The sequence below is a fragment of the Ochotona princeps genome, chromosome X (assembly GCF_030435755.1).
Source record: "Ochotona princeps isolate mOchPri1 chromosome X, mOchPri1.hap1, whole genome shotgun sequence".
In the NCBI taxonomy this organism is placed as follows: domain Eukaryota; kingdom Metazoa; phylum Chordata; class Mammalia; order Lagomorpha; family Ochotonidae; genus Ochotona; species Ochotona princeps.
In genome coordinates, this window is record NC_080865.1 from 88,130,878 (window position 1) to 88,155,098 (window position 24,221).

Sequence of the window (24,221 nt, forward strand, 5' to 3'; positions counted from 1 at the left end):
AAAGTTTCTTTTACCACTCTCATTTGGACATGCATCTAGAATGTTTCCAGATGCTATTGTAGATTATGTCTTTGCTACTGTAGATTGTGCTGCTGTGAATATAAGATTACAGATCTCTTTCTTACATGCAGTTTCATTTCCTTCGTGTATATTCCTAGGAGTGGATAGCTGGGTTATATGGCAGATTTATTTGCAATTCTCTAAGCACTCTCCATACTAATTTCCTTAGTAGTTATACTAGCCTGCACACCCACAAGCAGTGAAGGAGGGTACCTTTCTCCCTGCATCCACCCCCGCAGGTGTTGTTAGTAGAATTCTGAATGTAGGCCAATCTCACTGGAATTAGATGGTACCTCAAAGTGGTTTTCATTTGTATCTCTCTGATGGCTAGGGAGCTTGGGCAACTTTTCATGTATCTGTTAGCCATTTGAATCTGCTCTTTTGAAAAATGTCTCATTTCCTTTGCCCATTTCTTCATAGTTTTTTTTAACTGACTCTGAGTTTCTGAAACTCTTTGTAAATCCTGATACGAGTCCCTTATCACTTGTGTAGTGTGCAAAGATTTTCTCCCATTCTATTGGTTGCTTCTTGACTTTAATTATTTCCTAAAAATATAGACTGCTTCACAAATTTGCATGTCATCCTGGTGGAGGGGTCATACTAATCTTCTCTGTGTCATTCCAATTTTAGTATATGTGCTGCCAAAGTGAGCACAGTTGAACAAACTTAATGTATTGGCTCTTTGCAATATGGCATGGCATTTCATGGAGGAATAAGAGGGCATTTTCAGTTGAAAGAAGGATGTGAAAGGGTTTGGATTTCTGGAAAGAGTTTACATAAGCATGGATTTGCTTCATATTAGGCTTTCCCAATAATCAACAATATCTCTCTAAATTGGATACCACTAATTTTTATACAAGAGGTACCGAAATCCAGCAAGTATAAAACTGCAATTGCTTAGGAGCTAGAAACCGTTTGTTTTGTCTGCATTCAGAAATGATTGCTCTACATAGTGATGATTTTTTGTCATGCCTTATCATTGTGACAGTCTGATGCTCTCTGATGTTAATGTTTTGCAAAATATTTTTATGTTCTACAGAATGCAAAAGGTTTACCTGTGAGTGCCCATGCCAGCCCTAAATAGATATCAGTCAGGGGCTACTATTTTCTTTTTTACAGGTTTTTCAGAGGGAGAATAACTGTCCTAAAATCTCAAAAGCAATGAAATATCAAAATCAAGACCATAAAAACGTTATGTACCATAGCACCTGATGCCAAGTATATCACATGCTTTCCAGAGGAATCCTGCTCTGTTTGCCTTATGGCTGCAAATTTAATACAGTTGTTTCTAGTGAGCTTTAATTTCTCAGGAGATATTTCTAGTTTCTGAAGGAAGCTTCCATTTATTCCAGTTTCTTGTACAACTAAGCTAAAAAGTAAAAATATAAACAATACTAAAATAGTAAACAGAATGAGCATTATTTTCACCAGTATTTATTGTACTACAAATAATTGATATAATTGGTATTTGTAAATCATTCACAACATTGTTTGCTAAGCTCAGAGCAATGACCTAGATACTGAAATTGAACCCCTATAATGTAGAAACATCCCTTTGTCAGCCTCCCTTAGCTTAAGGCCTCTGTGACTGCTTTTAATAAAAATGCATGCACTGACTTAGGGGAGAGGTCCACTGGTTCTTAAAATGTTTTAGTTACTAGACTCAAGTAGTCATTTGCTTCAAAAAAACAAACAAACAAAAAACAAAAAACAAACAAAAAAAAACCCCTCAGTGGCCAGTGTAGATTTTTAGTGCATTTGGGTAAGGGAATTGCAGGACTATAGATAATATAACTACCATGCCACTTTCATGTAATTCCTTGACATACTGGAGGTCACAATGCCAACATGAATTCCCTAAACAGCACTGCATCATCAATCAACCAAAGGAAAAGTGAGCTGTATTGACCAACCAAGAACTTGTACACAGGCTGATCATGTGTCTTTAAATCCCAATTTCAATATATTAGAATCTTCAAACATAACTATTCTGGAATCCCAGGAATTAATCAATACCTCCTTGTCTTCTTGCTCCACACTTTGAAATAATTGCCCACTTTGTTCTACCACCCCAACGTTAGTGACTGACTTTATGTATGTTGAGCATGTGGACCCAGTTTGGAAGTCCTACAGCAATGTCTCCAAACTACTTTGGGTTGTTGTTTGGCAATAATACAGGCATCTGAATCTGTCAACAATTCCAGGGAAAACTATGAAAAAGAAATAAAAGACTTTTCTCCCTGTGGAATCCATCACAGGATTCTGATACAGGGCTCCAAAGATAAGGTTAGAAAAAAAATAAGTTTCATCTCTGACATCAGGCCTGCTTTTATTGAATACCTATTAAAAGGGCAGGGTGTACTTTCATCAGCATAGCAGTATGGATAATCTGAAATGTCCTTCCTCAAACCACCTTCATTATAGGTAAGCTACAACACACTCAATTTTAAATACATGGTTGAGATGATAGGAAATAAGAGATCTTAAAAGACAGGGAAATGGTGAGGAAAACAAATAGTGCACATGCAAGAGAGAGGCACTGAAGACAAAGTGATGATCAAATGCAAATATAAACCTGGTTCACAGGCTAATTATTCCAGAAACTCATCTGAAGAATTAACTTGTATATGCCCTAGGTAACATATGCCTTGGACCGGATCAAGAGCAAGCAGGATGTCTGAATTGAATCCCCTGCTACAGCGTTGAGGGAGAAGCTCCCCTTACTGAATAAGAGCAAAATATTTGCCTGATGCCAAAGGAAGCCCATGAGCAAAAAAACTGCCTCTCTCTCTAACTCCAGGTGTAGGAAAATGAACTCTCAGGAGACGGGTTGCAATCTGCCTAACCTCAGTTATATCTGCAATTTGTATTTATACCATTCTCAGGAAACTGAAAAACAAGAAGTTAAATTAAAGAGGTCTCTGGTTGGTAACAACTCTGCACCTGGAAGAAACAAACACAAAAACCCCTTTTGAGGGAAGCATCATTAAGCACAGATCCGCAGAACTCATGCAGAATGAATTCAACTGCAGCATAAACATACTTAGAGCTTGCATGGAAACAAGAAGAAAAAACTTATTCTCTATTCTCAAAGACTTCAGATATTATAATTGTACAACATAGTATAAAAGCAGATAGCTTTACGGGCCCGGCGGCGTGGCCTAGCGGCTAAAGTCCTCGCCTTGAAAGCCCCGGGATCCCATATGGGCGCCGGTTCTAATCCCGGCAGCTCCACTTCCCATCCAGCTCCCTGCTTGTGGCCTGGGAAAGCAGTTGAGGAAGGACGGCCCAATGCATTGGGACCCTGCACCCGCGTGGGAGACCTGGATTAGGTTCCAGGTTCCCGGCTTCGGATTGGCGCGCATCGGCCCGTTGCAGCTCACTTGGGGAGTGAATCATTGGATGGAAGATCTTCCTCTCTGTCTCTCCTCCTCTGTGTATATCTGGCTGTAGTAAAAAAAAAAAAATGAATAAATCTTTAAAAAAAGCAGATAGCTTTGCAAAGGAAGAAAATTAAAAAATCATATGAAGCAAAAATAAAAACCAAAGTAAGCCACAAAATAAGGAAACTATTAAATAGAATTTCAGAGTCGGTGGATACTACAGGAAAGTTTAATGCATGCCTAACTGAAGATCTAGAAAGCAAAATTAAAGCAAATTGTTAAGGCTATATTTAAAGAAATAATGGCTCAGAAAATGCTGAAATTAATGAAATGTATGTATCCTCTGATTTGGAATAGACAATATATACCAAGCACATTTAGACATATGTAGTATGACAATCTAAAGAAGTGATAGAGAAAAGAAGCAAAATGCAGGCATGGGAATGCTATGTGTAATTTACAAGGGACATCTGAACTGGTAATAGGATTCTACTCCACAAAAGCGAACCCTTGAGAAAACATAAAGCAATATAGTCGAAGTGCTGAGGAAAAACATTAAATTGGAACTATATAAGCATCAAAATTATCTTTCAAGTATGCTATCATGAGGAATCTTCATAAAAGATCAAGGAAATGTACATTATGAGAAAGTTATACAGGAATTTTGAAAATTTCTACACCAAAATAAATGTTCAGTTCCAAGGGAATAAAAAAAAAAAGAACAACAACAAAGGTAAAATGACAAGTATAAGAACTTACAGATGTTCTGGGAGGCAACAGATTATTCTGAAATTATGAATGAATCAGAAAAAATAATCAGAATCTATGTCACCAAGATGGTGAAATACGAGGTCCTGGGCTCTAATTATCCTCACAAAAAGACATACTAGTACCCTTGCCCTGCCATGGCCATTGTGACGATCTCACATTTCAGGGATGAGACCAAAGCACCTTTGGAATTCAAATACAAGGACATTTCATTAAGAAGGACAGAAGAAAGGTTATACCTGCAGTACAGGATCCTTCCATCAACCATGCATTGCCAAACAGGAAGGTTCTCTGGGCAGATGATTTCTATAGTTGAAAGAAGATGATGACTCAAAGGAGGCTAGTTTCCCCAGTGTTCTGGGACACTTTCAAGAATGTGCATTATTGTTTCATCCTGTGTGAAGACATTTTGTGAATTCACCTAGGATCAGCTAGGAAAAAACAAGGAAGGCAGCCTTGCAATGACCAGTTCTTGGATCTTGGCAGTTTAGCTGTACCTGTGTTAGAGATTTTATCCAATCAAAGAGCCCAGCCAGCTGTTCAACCCATGCACAAATTTGATGCAGTGGCCCATTTGGCCAGAAAGCGAGAACAGTTCTGCTTGCCTGGAACTATCTAGCCAGCAGTCTGCAAGGCTATGCAACATAGAAGGTGTATTACCTCAGACAAGAAGCCCAGCCAGTAACCTAAACCAAATGACACAGTTCAGCCTTTGGAAAACCCAAATGTAACACAGAGAAAGCTTTCATTATACCCAGAGTCCACTCAATGTCAAGATAATCAATGTTGCCAAGGATATAGAGAAACTGGTATGGCTACCATGGAAAATAGTATGGCTACACCTCAAAGAAATTAAACCAGAACTACTACATGATCCACCAATCCTATCTCCCGGTATGTAAGAAACAGAAGTGAAATCAGGGTCTCGACAACATCAATACTCCCAATTTTATCGCAGCATTACTCACAATAGCTAAGACATGGAAACAGTGTAATGAAAGTGGCAAATCAACATTGAAAAACAGATAACATCAGTCATAAAAATAATATTCCTCCACCTATAACATAGAAGAATATGGAGGAAATTATACTACATAAAATAAGAAATACTAAAAAGATTACATTTTCTGATTTATATATGGAATTCTTAGAAGCTGAATTTCTAGAAATAATAGAACAGTGATTTCTAGGGCTAGGTAGGAAAGGCAGGGAAATATAGGGTAAGAAAAATAGATGTTCTGTTAAATGTAAAGTGTGGCATAGTGACTATAACTAATAATACTCTATTGTACATGGGAAAGTGATCAAAGAATAGATCTTAAGTACTCTTACCACATTTACATCACAAATATAAACACAGTAACTGTGTAAGGTGATAAATGTCTGGCTAAGACATTCCACTGATCTTGCCCCAACAGAAAGAACAAATTGAACATCCACAGTCAATTTGCATTCACAGGAGTTAAGGAAGTCAGATGAGAAGCCACAGTGCCTGACTGTAACAGATGCACTGAAGAAGGTAAGGAAAAGGGAGGCAAAGAAAGAAGCAAAGAAACAAATGAAGGAAGTAAGGCTGACATGGTGGCTCAATAGGCTCATCTGAAGCATCAGCATCAGCTATCTGCTTAGGACCTGGGGAAGCAATGGAAGACAGCTCAAGCCCTTGAGCTCCTACACTCATGTGAGAGATTTGGAAGAAGCTCCTGGCTTCTGACTTATAACTAGACCAGCTCCAGCCATTGTGACTATTTTGGAAGTGAACCAGCAAATGGAAGATCTCTCTGTCTCTCCTCTCTGTAAATCTCCTTTTCAAATAAAAATAGATAATTTAAATAAAATGAAAGCAAGAATGAAGGAAGGAAAAACCGTGGGTCAGCCTTCCTTCACCACACACACACACACAGCTCCATGCCTTACAGTACCAGGAGTACAACTGTAAAATCATTACTGGGAGGGCTTCAGGACTCCTGTCCCAAGGCCTTTGTAGACCAAGCCCTTGGACTTTCCTTACCAAAGGGGCTGAAGTATAGCCTCAAAAACCACTCCCCTATATCTTGAGTAGAGTAGAGTAAGGCTCAATCACTGGACACTGTGAAATCAGTATAGGATTTTGGCTTGGAGCTCAAGTCTACATCTGTCATGGTAGGACACAGAACCAGATAAAACTGAAAGTCTCTATTCCCAAGTCAGTGCACATAGATGGAAGCTAGTTCTAGAATTTCATTCTGAATAATACATCAACTATAAATTTGGAAAGGGCCTGTTTTGAAGAACAATCTAATAATGAAAGAGTTACAAAGATTAAACTTCTGGAAATCTCAACTTTGGGGTCAGTGATGCGCATCTACCACTGAAATGCTTGAAGTATGAATAAGCTTAGAGAAAATAAGCAACCAGCTTGCATTTTCTGGACAGGAAGCACACATTAAGGCAGATTCAAGGACTGGAAAAATTTCCAAAAACTTACGTTGACATAATATCAGGTATCCAAAAAAAAATCACATTTTAGAGAACCATATCAACTATTGAACAAGATAAAGTAACTGGTATGTATGTATGTGTATGGATATATATATATATATATATATATATATATATATATATATATATATGTAGTGACTGGTACGTATGTATGTAACTGGTATGTATGTAACTTTAAAGTAACTGGTATGTATGTATGTGTATGGAAAACTTTAAAGTAACTGGTATGTATGCATGTGTATGGATATATATATATATATATATATAATATCTAATCATACATATGTGGAATCTTAAAAAAAAAACAAGTCTCACAGAAGCTGTTAACAGAATGTTGGTTACCAAGGTCAGGAAGAGTATGCAGTAGGCATGGTAAGGTAATGGTGAACTACATTACTGTTAGGATAAAGATGCTTTGGTGTTGCATTACACAGTAAGATTAACTTTAAAAAAAGAGACAAGACAAAAATTTAAGACATACTTAGTGCTAAACCTGAATTGAACAATGCACAATAAGCATATCATTAAGACTTCACATGATATTCAAAAAACTTCAAAAGAAAAAACTGTAGAAAGTGTAAAAATTGCTATCATGAAATTGACAACAAACAAACAAATATATGTAAATAACTTAAACATTATAGTATATAAGTTTGGAGGGAATGATGGAGATTCAAATGTGGGGAAATATTTGCATTGCATGATACAAATTTAAGGAAAGTTGAAAATAAAATGGTAAAGCTAATCCAACACAGTGATAACTATGACAACTGTAAATGACTTAATAATCTTGATACAATAACCCAAATTATTCAGGGATACAATTTAGTTCTAAGAAATCTGTAGTTTATTCTAGGTTTGCAAATTCTTTATATAAAGTCTCCTTATAGATTGTTTCTTGACTCATTCACTTTTGGGAATAATGAGCTCCATAAATTGCTATCTGCTGTTTGAAAGTTGGCCTTCAATTTATCCTAAAATGACCTTTTAAGCCTCAACAGGGACCCACTAAGAACTATATTCTATGGGTTGGAAATATTTGCTTGACTACCTTTTCCAACTTTTTCATAACTGTATACCCCTCTCTATATTGAAAAGGCCTCATATTTGTGTTCTGTCCAGAGAGCTAGGCATTCAATCCAACTCCGTCTTATTTTGGAATGCAGAGGAAAATCAAGATGCAAAATCTGACATGAGACTAAAATTCAGAAAATGAAGAATCTTTAATATCGGAAGTATTATATTGATTACTGAGACATTTTCAACCACCAAATACATAAATCAAAAGAACAATTGGACTAATTTCCTAAACAATTTATTCTAAAAAATATTTTTCTACCCCTTTATGATCTAATAAATAGCTCAGCATATTGTTTAGCTATTTATTGTTTTGTGTGGTAATAAAATAACATGTTAAGATATCACTGTGTGATGATGAATCATTTATACAAAAGAAACTGGAAAACTTCCTAAAAGTTAACAAAGTAAAAAATAAACCACAAATGATTTTTGAGCTCTTACACTTTGCTTAAAGAAATAATTTTTTTATCTCAACAATTTTGTGATTTTTTTTTCCTAATGATAACCTAAGATACTAGGCCTTAATGCTTCATTCACCAGTTTTCTTTCCCACATAATTTATTGTGCCTGTGGTCTTAATTCCAAGGAGAGAAGCAAAAGTAGTTATAATTAATATTTGTTTTCCTCTTTGCAACATTAATCTGCTTTACAAAATATATTTAGTGTACCAAACAAGAATTTTGATCAGTTGAGAGCAGTTTATGAATCTAAACAAACCATCTTAACCTATAACAGTATGATTTTTACGTGCTCTTTTTTGACACTTGTGTTCCTATTGCTTCCTATCCTAAGTTAACATTTTGTCAAGTATGTGAATTTCTATAAACATATTAATTACAACATAAATACAAGTGTAACAGTGTTCTAACTAATCTCGAAATTTGCAATGCTGGAACTAAATGACTATCAACACAGAGAGACTAAAGCATAAGGGAACAGATTTCAGATATGAAGTACTCATCTAGCTCATGCTAGTATATGCTAGATGGAAACAGACATTTTTAAGAATTATAGAAAAGAAGATTGTGACTATCAAACAAAATTTATGTATATTTGGAATATTGTGTAAATATGAGAATTGAAGACCTAACAATTAGAAAGCAGTACGCTACTTTCAAACAGCTAGACCATCCCTGATGTAGTCATTTTGGGAGTGAACCAACAGAAGACTCTCACTCTTTCTTCCCATCACTGTTGAATAAATACACCCATCCATGATGCATCCAGCCACCAATCCATTTTAAAGGACAGGGACATCACTTTTGCATCACCTCCTCAGTTGCACTCAAAATATGCTTCTCTTTTGGCTGGGAAGAAATTTCAGATCTCCTACACTTAGAAACTTTCTTCATAAAACTTATCATGTAGAATTTCTCTAGCGAAATCTGAATCTCAAAATAATTGTCTGGAAACAAAATATACCTGCTTTAACCCTAATCCTCTCCCCATTCACTATTATTATCTGTAATAATCATGGATCCGAGTCAGTTTTATTATAACAGAATACCAGAATGAGTCATTTATAGAGAACGTAAGTTAAATTTCACGGATCTGAAAGCTGTGAAGTCCAAGGTTTAGTAGCTCACATTTATTAAGGGCCTTTGTACTGCATCAACCTGTGACAGCAGGCAGAGTAGAAACACAGTATGAAATCAAAACGAATGGATCTCAGGCTTATAATAAACCAACTCTCAAGAACAAGGAGCTCGCTCCCACAATATCTAAATTAAATCATTCACAAGAGCAGACGCAATCTTTCTGTCACAATCACTTCATATTAGGCATTAAGTCCCAACTTTGTGCATTTGGAATTAGCTCACATTAAGTCACATGCTTTTCATCATTCTGCTTCAAGCCACCAAAATGCATTTCCTTTTCACAATGCAAAATATATAAAGGTATTCACTCATTCCAACATCAACTCATATTCCAAGATCCAGGGTCTTATCCAATTCAGAATTCAAAAGACAACTCAGATCATAGTTAACCTTAGACAGTTGCCTCTCTGTGAGCATAAGTTGTTAGTTAACAAGTTATCTGCTTCCAAAATATGATCGGACATTCCCATTCAGAAATACAAAACAGACAAAAGGTGGAGGGTGGGAGTGTTCTCAAGTCAGCCCAAAACCCAAAAGGGAAAACAAAATTGTGCCATGACATTACAGTGATTTCTTAATTTTATACCCACCTGGGAACACTGGGGAATAAGTTTTTTCCAAGGTTTTAGGCTCATCTGCCTCTTTAGCTCTACTGGTGTAGATATGACACTATCACAACTTGGAGACTTATGCTTATAACTCTCCCTATCTGGATCTACATACTGATAGCTCTCTAGTTCTGGCATTTCTGCAGTGGCCAAACTAATATGGTATCACCAGGCATTGACCTACAGGGTCAATGTCGAGGTTCACAACAGTCTTCTACATTTGGGTGGATATATCCATGAATCCCACAATTTGCACAATCTGCATGTCTAGAGAATCAGCATAAGCTTAGATGCCACTAATATTTATACCTCATACCGAAAGTGTGGTAGTCAAACACACACACACACAAGCATGGTTCCTAGCACAGAGAAATACACATCATGAGTGGGCAGTTGGCCAAAAACAGAAAGTGCCTGCAGAGGAGAAAGGGAGAGCACTCCAAGCATGCCCTCCTCCCCCATGCCCAGTTGCAGTGTCCAACAAAAAGTAGGTCTCTTCCACCCCCAAGGTGTCAGCCTCTTTCCTGCAGTCAGAAGGGATGTATCTACAAGAAAAAGCCACCAGGGAGATTTATGATACCTCTATAAATGCCACACAGAGCAGAATTTCCATGGCGTATTTCCCCCAGGTCTGGGATGGAGCAAATGCATCCTGGAAAAGGGTTTTTTTATGGACAGGTAGAAGAGTATTATTACACATGGGGAAGGGGTTAGTGGTTGGCATGTTCCCTAAAGCTCTGTTGTCCTAAAGGAACTGCCTGTGTATCATCACATGCCAGCACCACCCAGACAGGAGGTAAGAGCCCCTCCTGGGTCTGCATAGCCACTGCTGCTGTGATGGGGTAGTCCTGTGCCAAGATATTAGTAATGTCCTGAGGCATCGCTCAAGAAGCCTTCCTTACCAGGTACTGCCGTGGACCTGGGATAGAAGATACAGCTTTGGAGTGTCAGAAATACTTTCTAGGTCTTTCTTCTATTGTGTGAATGAATACCACTCTCTTTAGAAATGGTCATTTGTCCACAGCCTTACGTTTTTTCTCCTGGATACACATTTCTAGATTTACATGGCCAAGTTAAAAACTTTACAACTATTTCTGTAATGCTTCCCTTATAAATTCCATCTTTAAATAATTTCTTGCCATTAATACCCCTTACTATATGTGGTCAGATGAAAGTATCATACTCCCTTCAATATGTTGTTTAGGAACATATTTCTGGGGCTGTTGTGGAAGCTCTGTGTGTTTATCCTCTGCCCCGTGATGTGGGCATCTCATATGGGCACCAGTTCTTTTTAAGTCCAGGTTGCTCAGCTTACAATCAAGCTTTATGTCTAAGGCTGGAGAAAATGGTGGAGGATGTTTCATGTACTTGGGACCCTGTGTCCATATGGGAGACCCAGAAGAAGCTCCTGGTTCCTGGCATCAGATCAGCTCAGCTCTGGCCATTCTGGCCCTTTGGGGAGTGATAGAGATTTTTCTGTCATTTCTTTTCTAACTCTGCCTTTTAAATAAAAATAAAATAAATCTTTTAAAAATGCATTCTATCTCACTGATATTAAATTCTCCCTTCTTTAAAGCCCGTGGACATATACACAACTTCGCCAATATTTCAACAGTTTTAAAAGAATGGCCATTTCCATCATTTCAATTTGAAACTCATCAAAATTGTCATTATTGCCAATATTTGTGTCAACATTCTGACTCTAACCTCTTAAGTAATCTTAAGAAGTTCCACATTTTCCCTAGACATTTATTCTTTTTCCCTAGCCCTTAGCAGAATCACCCCTAATAGTTACAGCAACACAGACTTTTTCAGGATTCACTACAAAACTTCCAGCATTCACCTGTTACCTAGTTTCAAGGTCACTTTCACATTTTCCAAGTATTCATTATGTGAACCCCTTATTTCCATGATATCAACTTCCTTGGGTTATTTTTTTATGTTGGTGTAATTTAATATATCAAATGTGGTGACTTATAAACAATTTATACAATTCTGTAGAGTAGGTTGTACAATATCAATGGTCTGACATTTGGTGAGGATAACCTTGTTGCATTCTCCATGGTAAAAGAACAGAGATCACAAAAGCAATAGGCTGCCATTGTTTTAAAGATCTTATTAACTGTTTTTAAATTGTATTTATTTGAACATCAGACAGAGAAGGGCGAGTGCTCATCTGCAGCTCACTCCCCAGACGCCTGTAATGGCTGGTATGGGGCAAGGGATCAAAGCAAGAAGAGAAAAAGTCAATCTTGCTCTCCTACGTGAGTGGCAGGAAGGCCAGCATTTCAACCAACACGGTCTTCCAGAATTCGCATGAGCAGGTTGCTGTAATCAGGAGCCAGAGCTGGAATTTAACGCAGGTACCCCAAGTAGAACACAGATGTTTCAGTCAGATGGCTTACCCAATAGGCAAAATGCCTATGGTGGCAAATTCACTTCAGTAACAAGCTTATTCAAGATAATTCCCTCAATCTTATGATGATGGTTCTCCTTCATCAGTTAATCATGCCCCAAAAGCCCCATCTTCCAAGATGACATGTACATCAGGAGTTGATGTCCAAGATATGTATTGAGGGTAAGGGGGACTCAAATCCCAGCACCAAATCTATCAAATAGTCACAGTAATTATTCTATACTGGTTTTCCAAGGAGATGTTTTACTCTTATCTACCATGCAGCCTGGCCTTAGTTATCCGAGCAAAAAAATACTGAAGGAGTAAATTTTCTCCTGGAGTTGGTAATGGAACTATCTTTGGGACTTACGCACCCAGTCACAAACCAATGGCATAGTAATTGTATTAGACAATATTCAGGTCAATAAATACAACTAAAAAAAATCCTTGGATTACCCAAGTTCTTCAAAAAATATATAGCAAAACAGAAGTTACACTAAAAGCTTACAGATTATTTGAAGAAGCCTCTACAGTTCACAATCACATTTTGAAAATACTTTCCAGCAGAATATAATGCTGTTTTATTAAATATAATGACCTGACCCAGTGTTTGATATATTAAGCATTTAACAAATGGTAGCTAATAATTTTAAGCCATGTGAACCTCAGAGAGATAAAATTCAAGATTTCATAATCACCTAAAATGCTCAGTCTTTATCTCTTTCTTCACACTCACAGATCATCCAGGGAAGGAAGGGGAAAGGGCATAGATGAGGGAGTTAAAAAATATGAATACCAATATATATGAATAGTATAATTCAGCCATCCTATCTAGTGATTGATTCAGTTTTGAACTTTAGCTACCTCACCTCGCAAGGGATTCAGATGTTTTTTAACAGAAAAATCTCTAAAGAGACTTTGGTTTTGTCTTAGCAACAGAAAGAAGATAAAGAAGAGGAAACAAGTGTGATAATGAGGAATCAAAATTACTAGAACTATAAAAGACGGAAGCATGGTGTGACAGAGTACAGAATTATGTGTCAGGAGACATGGGGTATACTTTAATTTCAGTCACTCACTAATTATGTGACTTTGGTCATCAAATCTTCCTAAGTCTATATTTCCTCAGCTGTAAACAGCAGTCACTGCTGAGCCTACTTTCCTAAATTCAACTGAGGATCAATTGAGATAAAGGGTATGAAAGTAACCAACTAAATATAAAGTGTTACACAAAATGAAGGTGGCTTGTACAATTATTTTTATAAAGGAGTCTCATATACACGGCTGAGCAGAAGTTCTTTAGAAAACAAAACATATGATAACAGCATAGGGGAAACAAAGCTTCATTGGCCAGTTAGATCATAAGCATTGCCAATACCAAGTATCATTTAATAACAAGAGTCAAGAATTCACAAACCCCTCATAAACACTGAAATTCTAGCAGCTTGCAATTATGAACTCAATATAGCACATGCTCTATTGGCACACAGCAACTTGGAATTCCCTTCCATGCTGATAGGTTATCATTTGCATTTTAAAAATGCCTACCATGCTTTAATGGAGGCCATCATTTACCTAGTGTTTGTTATCCTTGACAAATTAGAACCTGTTCTTAGAAGAGAGTTTTCAATGGCAGCCTGTGTAATGAATAAGAACTAGAGACACCACAGGAATCTCATTGTGTCATGGAAGCATCACAATTTTTCCTGAGGGTCACAATGAGCTGAGGCACAGCAGTGCAATACTTGAGGGACCCCAGCTGATCCCATCACATTTAAATGGGAGTTTGCTCTTTAGTTTGCCATTTCTTGTTTTCCTACATTTTAACTTGGTACTTTGTTGATACCATATTGCCTCTTTCTTTTCAATTCCCTTCACCAGTCTCATATGCTATTATCCCCTTTATGAGCAACTCTTTTGCTGAAAAGCTGGCCTGTAATCACCTGCCCATTTCTATGCTTCCATTCTGACACAGGAAATTCTTGCTATCAATTCACCCACATTCATTTCAAGTTTCTCCTTTTTGCCTTGGCTGCTCAATTTCAATGCCACATCCTATTCTTTTTGTGGGATTTATCTTCCCATTTAACTACAAATTGCCTTCATTTGTGACCTCAAGAAGCCCTTATTTCCAGTATCATATGACTGAGGTGTTTATTCCTTTTTAAATATAAATATTGTGGATGTTTAGTAGGGGTACTTTTTTTACTGAGTACCTAACTTGCTTAGGGACTGAAGTTTAAAAGACTCTAATATTGTCTGAGTGTTTACAAGATGACCATTATAAATAATACAAGAAAAGGTCTTGGTGCAAAAATAAGTGGGAGAATGCAAGCATGAACCAAAGGAAAATTGTTATCAACTACAAATTTCATACAGTAGTTACTGGCTTGGCAGAAGTGGTAAATATTTGTCTGTGATGCTTCCAATTTTAGTCAAAGTATCATTGTTAAATCTACTTAGATTTTTTTATGTTGCTTCCAAAATGACTCTAAAAAAAAAAACAAAAATAGAATTATCTTCATATATAACACAAAAGAACTGAAACAGTATTTTGTGTTCAAGTCCTGTGATATTTTATAGGTTGTTTTTATTTTGGATATATGAGATGAAATTTTACTATTTATCCCCTTGGCTTAAGACAGGCCTTAATTGAAGACATAGCATTGACTTTTAAGAAAGCTTTGCATCATTTAAGAGTGCCCAATAAGTTTAGCAGCTCTGTATAGGTAGCAATTGAGAATCATTCCTTTCTATTCAATATGACTTTAGCAGGGAACCTGTACCAACAGTTTGATGAATTCTTGTTTAGTGAATCACTTCTTACCTCAAAATCAAATAACTAAATGTAATGCAAATGATATTGTAAACCAGAGGTATTCCAATTGAGGGACCTTACAAAATGCCTTGCAAGGATTCCTCAAAACTGCCAAAGTGAGAAAAAGTAACAAAGGACTGAAAAAGTCACAGTCAAGCAGAGCCCAGGTAAGGGACACAAGAGCCATATGTCATCTTGAGTACTGTGCTGGAACAGAAAGTAGATGTTAAAAGTAAACATATATAAGTGAAATATGGAATTTATGCAATAATGAACACTGCCTGCTGATTACGAAAATGCCAAATTAACATAATATATTAACAGCAAAGCAAAAATGACTGTAGTATATATAGGCATGCTCCACAATCTTTGCAGTTTTCTGTAACTAGAACTATTCCAATTGAAAATGTTTATTAAAAATGAAATGATGAAGCAAGAAAATGGAGCCTGAGGCATAAAGAGACATGACACATTCAATGATATGCAAGAATATGAAGGACTATCTTAATAGCTGATTAGAGGAAAAAAGAGATAGTTTACTTTTTAAGCTTTACAGCATGAGACCAACAGAAACAAAATATACAAAATAGTGAAAGAAAAATAGTAAAAAGAAAACAGCCAAGAATCTGACATATATGTACATTTGACACATGTACATATAAATACATGCATATATATATACACACACACAACTCAAATATCATGAGAAAGTCAAGAAAGATGAAAATAAAGACTGTTAATTTTTCAAAACTGATGGAAGACCTCAACTTACCTGCATGGAATCACACACACACAAAACCACAATTAAATCCACAGATACATAGTGATACAGCTGAGGATAAACATAGATAATAAAAGAAAACCTTTAAAACAGCAAAGAAAAGATCCTTCAAAGGAGAAAGTCTGACAGTCTCTCCAAAATGGCAGAAATAAAAAATAATTGAAAGAGATGGTTAAAATGTCTAAATTCTCACTTTGTACACACCAAGATCCAAATGGGTGCCAGTTCGTATTCTGCTGATCCACTTCCCATCCAGCTCTCTGCTTGTGGCCTGGGAAAGCAGTCAAGGTCGGCCCAAAGCCTTGGGACCCTGCGTGGGAGACCTGGAAGAAGCTCAAGGCTCCTGGCTTTGGATCAGCTCAGTTCCAGCTGTGGCAGTGGCCTGGGGAGTGAACCAGCAGATGGAAGATCTGTTTCTAATACTCACTCTTTAAAATCTACCTTTCAAAAGAGAATGTATGAATCTTTAAAAAGATATCTAAAATGCATTTGATGAAGAGTGGATTGGACTGTCAACTTGGATATCTATACCCAATGAAATGTTTAAACAAAGGTTCTACAAGACAGAGTAAGCATAGGAATTATATTTATTTAAAATAAATTTAAAAAATAATACCAATAGCCAATATTTATTGAGACTTATACTTTTTGCTTGTTGAATATTATGGTTAGTTGTGCCTTAACCTGGTGATTATAGAGTGGACTGAAATTATGCTTTTGTAAAAATGAGAGAGGAGAGGCAAGAAGGAGAGGAGAGAGAGAAGGAGAGGAGTGAGGGAAGGAGAGGAGAGAACAGGAGAAAGGGGGGAGATTTAGGGAGGCAAAAGGAGAAAGGGTATTATGGTTATTTTAGAATTGTACCTATGAAATGCATGTAACCTGCGATCTTTGATAAAAATTTTTAAAAATAATTATGTAATAGATGGCTTTCTAAAACATCACATGCATATTTTCTTCACAACATTTGTAAATACTATAATCTTAATTTTGTAGAATAAGTTATATAGGTCATAAGACAATGAAATTTATCTTAGGGAGTACAATTCATAATGAACAAAACTGAACTCGCAGTACACACTTACAACCCTTATACCAACGGTTAGATTATTCTGTAAGAGGTCAGTGTATTTTAGACTTGGAATACACAGAAATCTCTGTAACACGTTAATGTTATATAAAATGATCTGGAATGTGAAATAAAACTTAGCTCACAGGTAGTAGAAAACAGAAATGGGGTCAAACATAGCCTACCAGTTGAGTACTGCCTTGAAAGAACCTCACTGATACAACAGGAAAGGGATCTGAGTGATCACCGCATCTCTAACACTCTTTTAAAGAAGAGGCATGAAGATCCAAAGTTATTTGCGCAAAGACATTCTTCTCATTGGAGCAAGAGCTAAGATTAAATCCCCGATTTTAGGACTCCTTATACAGTGCTCTTGAAATCACATAGCAATAAATTTTAAATATATCCTGGGAAAATCTAATCATGCTATTAGTTATATTTGCATTTATAGCTGCTGGCAACTAACAATGAAGTTCAAATTGGAAAGCAAGATCTTTACAAAAGTTTTCAATGACACTAATTGTTACATATTTAAGTACTCAGAGAGTTAAATTAAGTTGAATGAATTCAGTATTTTTTCCTTTTTTATTATTGTTATCATTATCATTTCATGATACAGTTTCATAGGCCTTGGAATTTCCACTACCCCCTTTCCCTGATTTCCTCCTTGTCCTCACTGAGTTGTCCTCCCATATCATTACAACAGCATAGTTCCTCATAGACAGTCATAAATCCATCATTATGGGAATGGACAATGGCAGAAAATTCAGCATCCCATTGTCAAGACCCATTCATCAGTTCCACTGGGAGTCCATCCTCAATCCAGAAGTAGAGATGCACACTGCACCATATCCTCACATCTGAACATGTCAGTCTCTGCTACACAGTCACTATAAATCCACGCAAGTGAAAAGCCACGAAAGAAAACCAACAGGACAAAAAACAGAAATTTACAATGCCATAAAAACATGACTCTGGATACGATGGTCTCCATTACACAGGTACTATACATCCCCTTAACTGAAAAGCCACAAAACAAAATCAACAACAGGAAGAAGAAATTAAAAATGGCATGAAGTTAAATAACATATTACTAAATGACTAATGTGTTACTGAAGAAGTGAAAAATGAAATCAAGAACCTTCTGGAAGAAAATGATGCTTCTATATGATCTATGAATCATTGAAGAATTTAATAAGAAAGTGTTTTGAAGAAATGAAACTAACAAAAAAATCAAAATCCATGAGATGGATTCTGCTGATCTTTGTTGGTGAGATATGTCTTCTGTAGGCAACAAATTATTGGGTTTTACTTTTTAATCCAGGCTACTAATCTATGACATTTGATTGATGAGTTTAAACCATTTACATTCAAGGTTAATACAAATAGGTGGTAATTTAGTTCTGTCATTTTAGCACTGGGTTGTTCATTGATTTAGTCTTTTGTTGTTATTTTACTGGACTGTTCTTCGCATTTGCTTTTGGTATTGGTGGGCACTATTCCTTTTCTCTGTCAAGAGAATATCTTTAAGTATCATTTGTAGGGCACGTTTGGAAAAGGCATATTCTTTTAACTTTTCTTTACTAGGGAAGAATTTTATTTCATTTTCAAAGACAAATGAAAGTTTTGCTGGGTACATTATCCCGGGACAACGATTTTTTTTTTTTTTTTGGTTTTAGAATCTAGAATATGTCTCTCCATTCTCTTCTGGCCTGTAAAGTTTCCTGGGAGAGGTCTCCTGTGAGTTTAATTGACATTCCTTTATGTCAGTTGATTTTTTTTTTCACATGCACATTTAAGGATCTTTTACTTATTTCCGATTGAAGAGAGCTTGATGATCATGTGTCTTGGTGAAGACTGCTTTTGGTCTAGTCTGTTGGGAGTTCTGTGCCCCTCCTGGATGTTGTTTCCTATTTCTTTCTTTAGATTAGGGAAATTTTCCCTTATTTCATTTTATGACATCGTTTCATAAGCTCTGAGGTTCCCCCAACCCCTCCCCGTACCATTAACGCATGGTGAATTACTCCACTTTATTGCATTATTACAGTTCAAATCCAGTCATGATTCTTTCATTGCAAGCATGTACCATGCATAGAGTCCAGCATCTTATTGTCCAGATAAATTCAAGAGTTTCTTAAGGATCCCATCTCTGGTCTAAAAGCAGAGCTGGCAGAATATCGTCCTTAACCACATCCTGTGACTACTTCATTGACATTTCAATTTTAGTTTATATACAACCGGCTACTATCCACCTTAAAATGGCTATAGGATACTATTCACCCGTCTCGTGTCTATTTTCATTTTTGTATTTAGCAGTTTATTGTATTGAAGCATAATTTTTACTGAACTTGGCAGATTTTAGGATAGTCCTAACTGGCTTATAACTTTAACAAGGCATACGTCAACACCTTCTGCAACTCCCATAACTCTTGTATTTGGCCTTTTAACAGTGTCTTTCAATTCTTGAATATTTTTTTTGGCCTCACCCAGATTTGATTCCAGATTTTTGTTTGTTTCCTCCTGGTGACAAGAAATATCTTTCAATGCTGAGAGTCTTTCTTCTGCCTCCTTCATTCTATTTTGGAGACTCTCCACCGTACTTTTAATGTGCTCCACTGTATTCTTCATTTCTGATATATCAGCTTTCATTTGATTCATTTCCAGTGTGACATATTCCTTGAATTCCTTGAATGCCTGCTTTACATGTTTCTCTTGTTGATAAAAAGTTTTATGACAAGTGTTTTGAAGTCTGTATCTCCCATTTCTCAATGTCTTCCTCAGTGAACTCTGAGGTTGCCACAGGGTTTTGCTCCTTTACATGAGAGTCTTCAGTAATATTCACTTTGCCTCTGTCTCTTCCTTTGCTCTTAATCATTGTACTTCTGGTTAGCAGAGTCTTCTCCTTGGGGCAGGTTTCTAAGCTCTGTCACCCACAGGTCTACAGTTTGGTTTTACTTATTGTGGTTGGTACATGGCTCTTTGTTTGTAGTCACTTGTGTCACTCTCTCCAGTGAGTTCCAGGTCTGCATTCTTATGTAGATTTCCACCATGGTCTCTGTAGCCCCAACTCCTGGCTCGCCAGTCTCCACTACCTGTGATACTGTACTGAGGCTGCACTTTTGTCTATATAACCTTTCTCCCACTTCTGGTTGGAGCAGGTTCCAGGATTAGGGAGACTCCAGGTGTTCTGTATAGCTTGGTTATTGGTGGTGCGGATCTTGCGAGAACCTATTATAGGCTGTTAGTTCTGAGGGCCACACGGACCTATTTTGACCCATATAATGCGTAATCTGTATTAATTTCCTGTGGGACCAGTGCAATGCACTGAGCTCAGTGATTTCTCATCAAGCTCAGCACATGTACATCTCACTGTTGTCCTCTTCAGTCTTAAATTCTTTGCCACACTGTAAGAAATGGCGCCTGATGTGCCACTACCAGAGTTCTTAATCTGCTGGCTGAGGGCTACTCAGACCTGTCTTGGGTGGACCCTTTAAGATGCCACGTTGTTGTAGTTCACTGAGTCAGAAATGAGTTCACTCCCAGGCAAGTGCATGTGCAGTCCTGCCCCATAGCCCTTGCCTGGTTAAGCAAAATGGGCCCTAATTCAGCTCTAAGAAGCAGACTGGGTTGTGAAATCCACCCTGTTCCTGCACTGCCTATCTGGGATCTGTGGCTCTGTCTCTGCTCCTGGTCAAATCAAACAGATCAGCAGGACAGGCAGTTCTTTGTCTGGGTTCACCTCTCAAGCTCCCAGTGAAAGTCCCTTCCCACCTTGTTGCTGGTGGAGTTCTGGCTGCTGGTGTGATTCGAATTGCCACTTGCTGAATGCTGCTGGGGTATCAGTCACTGCAACACCACACTGTTGTGTTCACTGCTTTCCTGTGTCTGTCAGTCTCCAGGTACCCCTCTGCTGTTTTTCTGTCCTCTCCTATTTCCTAAAAGGTGCCATCTCTGCTTCACACTGGCTAATATTTCTCTGTTTAAATGTGTCCTTACTCTATTCTGCCATCTTGATTCCTCGAATTCAGTATTCTTTTCTTTTTTTAATTAATTACATTGCATTATGTGACAGTTACATAGGCTCTGGGTTTCCCCCATCCCCTCCCCATCCCTTTCCCCCATGGTGGATTCCTCCAGCTTGTTGCAATATTACAGTTCAAATTCAATCAGGATTCTTTCCTTGCAAACTTATGCCAAGTATAGAGTCCAGCATTTTATTGTCCAGATAAGTTGAACAGTTTCTTGGTGAGACCATTTCTGGTCTGAAGGTAGAGTTGGTAGAAAATTGTCCCAGTCAATTAAGAATCCTGACATAACATCAACAACGATTTACACCATTATGGAATTGACATGGTTTTGAGTAACCAATATGTTAAGAGAAAAAAAAATGCAAGTTCTTAGCCACATCCTGTGATTAGCTCGTTGATATTTCAATTTTAGTTTATATATAGAGCCGGCTGTTATACCCCTTGAAACGGCTATAGAGTACTATTCAGCGATTTCAGTATTCTTGAGGCATTTCCATGTGACTGTCATTGTAAAACAAAGAGACTTAAGAGAATTCTGTCCCTTGGAAGAAAGCCTTAGGAAGAAAAATGACATGTGAGCAAAAGAGAAGTAAAGATAGGGAAAGAATTCATGAAGGCTGAAGTTATCCTGGTGAAATGAAAAGAAAGAGAAATGTCAGAGGGGCTGGAAATGCTCAGAGGGGCTGACATTGTTGCAAAAGTGGAGAAAGTCACTGTTTCCTACATAAGCATCCTATATCAGAGTGCTGACTCAAGACCTGGCTATTCTGCTATCTTCAAGCACTCTGGACAGTCCAAGAGTTGGTGTCCTTGCTGCCAATGTTGGAGACCCCAATGAAATTCCAGTCTCCTAGCTTGAACATGACTACACCCAATGACTGCAGCCATAAGGGTGTGATTTAGTAGACTAAAGATATTTCTCTTTGCATTCAAGTGAAAAAAACAAATTTTATTAAAGGAAATCATGGAAAATATGTCAAATATTTTCTTATCTGAATATAAAGAGCTAAAAGGAAATGACAACCAAATGCACTTTTAACTCTATTTATGAATTACATTCATTATACTTTCAGATATTTGTTTTCATTTGACTTGAAAGGATTGCTCATATGCAAATACACACAATGCAGGTGGGAGAATGGAGACACGATTTCCATCAGCTGTTTCAGTACCCAAATGGTCACAACAATCAGAGCTGAGCAAGATAAAAGCAAAAAACCTGTAACTTAATCCAGGTCTCCCATATGGGTGGGTAGGGATCCAATTGTTGAGGTATCATCTGCAGCATCCCAATGTGTATAAAGCAGGAAGCTAGATTGGAAGCAGAACAACCAAACATGGACAACACACTCAAATACGGGGCATGGTCCAAAATGGCCATTTAACCATTGTACTACACGTCTACTCCTCCATATATTTTATTGTCAGTGTAAGAATGTAAGTGGAAGAAAAAGAAAATAGTCCATTCAAACAATTTCAAGTCAATGAAGCACTGAAATTATACACTGTCAATGTTGAAAAATCCGCTGAGTTAATTTCCCAAGAGACATATAAACCTGTTTGTAGAAAAAAAAGAGTTGTCTGTATACATTTCATAGCCGGTGTTACTTCCTATTTCATAGCACCTATCTATGAAAACATCTGTCTCTGAAAATTTAGGAATTAGGAGTCAATATACCAAATGTCCGCTCATCCAAAATCGCATGGCTGCTTAAGCTCATGTTGACTGTCAGTACCAGTACTTGCTACACGAAGCAGTGTTTGGGAGATAACTAATAAGTCATTGGTCTTGTGTAAAATCTGGGTACATAGTATTCTTTTAATAATAGTTATGAAGCTAACCAATAGTATACTATTTGACTGACATCACCTGAGTTTTACAGGATAATAAAACAAAATATAAAAACAATAACAAAAGAAAACAAAAGGAGAAAATATCTAACTGGTCATCTACTCCAGGGCCTGGAAAATGTCTTGATGGGCAAGAGAGCTGTGAGAATCACAGGTGTGATTCTCAGGCTGGACAATCACTGATGATTTCTCTCTCATACATGCCTCTTGGTTGCTTTGTTTCACTATAAGTGTAGATAATTTTATAGGTTAAATACACTTTCATAAAGTTGGAAAACCACTATGAGAAGAAAGTGATTTTTTAGATTTATAAGTGTGGATCTCTTGGCTAATACCATTCATTTCAGTATGTTTTGCTCTTTTAGTGTTTAAAGTTATTTTATTCATATAAAGGGAACAAATTATGGGTAATTCAAACTATCATGAAAGCTATTCACAATAATTTTAGGAGCACAGTGATCCTACCCCCAAACCCTCCCTCACGTCCAAGTTCCTCACCTATGCTATCTCTTTCTTCCTTATTTGTCTCTCTCTCAGTTTTTACCATGGCATAACTCTGGTTCACTTCTCAAACACAGGCTTAATATTCCATTGAGTAAAGAATTCAACTCAACAACCAAAAGGGAGGAAAAAAAAAAAAACACTGTTTTTCACTGTTCTTCAAGAGTGTACTTAAAGTCTATGCACAACAGTCAACTCTCAGTCAATCGCACTCCTATACATTACATTTTTTATACTAGGTAAACAATTCTTTGAAATCAGATGTTAACATACAGACTGCGCAAAACAGCCAGACATGACCTGTAAGGAGTATTTATTAACTTCTGTTCTAGTTCAGCACTCATTTTACAAATTAAGAGTTTAAGGCCTAGAGATGCTAAACAATTTGTGTAAACTCACAACTGTGATAAATAATAGAGTCAGGACTGGTTGTCAGGGCTCCTAAATCTAGTGTTTGTTCCTGCCTCCCTGAAACATGCTGGATCATAGACTTTAAAAGCTTTTTAGCAAAACAGAATTTGTTGGATGTTTCCTGCATTTCATGTCTTTTTGGCAACTTTCTACTTTGAATATATATGACCTATGTGGTACCAAATGAAACCTGTCCAATTCCAGAAAGTATCCTTCGAATTGGATTTTCACTATCTTCTACACTCTGAACTTATCTATTCATCATCTCTCTCACTTAAAGACCTATTTTCTCTTTTAATAGGATGAACTTAATTTTATCCTTACAAGTATGTCGGTTACTAAAACAAAGTTGGACACTTTTCAATTTTTTAAAAAAGATTTACTTATTTTCT

The 24,221-nt window shown here is 37.0% G+C and overlaps 1 non-coding gene across 1 annotated transcript; it reads right to left on the reverse strand.

Annotated features, from left to right (window-relative positions):
- Nucleotides 1-607: 607 nt before the first annotated feature.
- On the reverse strand, nucleotides 608-714 carry LOC118760516 (U6 spliceosomal RNA). Its single transcript, XR_004996824.2, has one exon. It is a non-coding gene; the product is annotated as a U6 spliceosomal RNA (small nuclear RNA).
- Nucleotides 715-24,221: the final 23,507 nt, after the last annotated feature.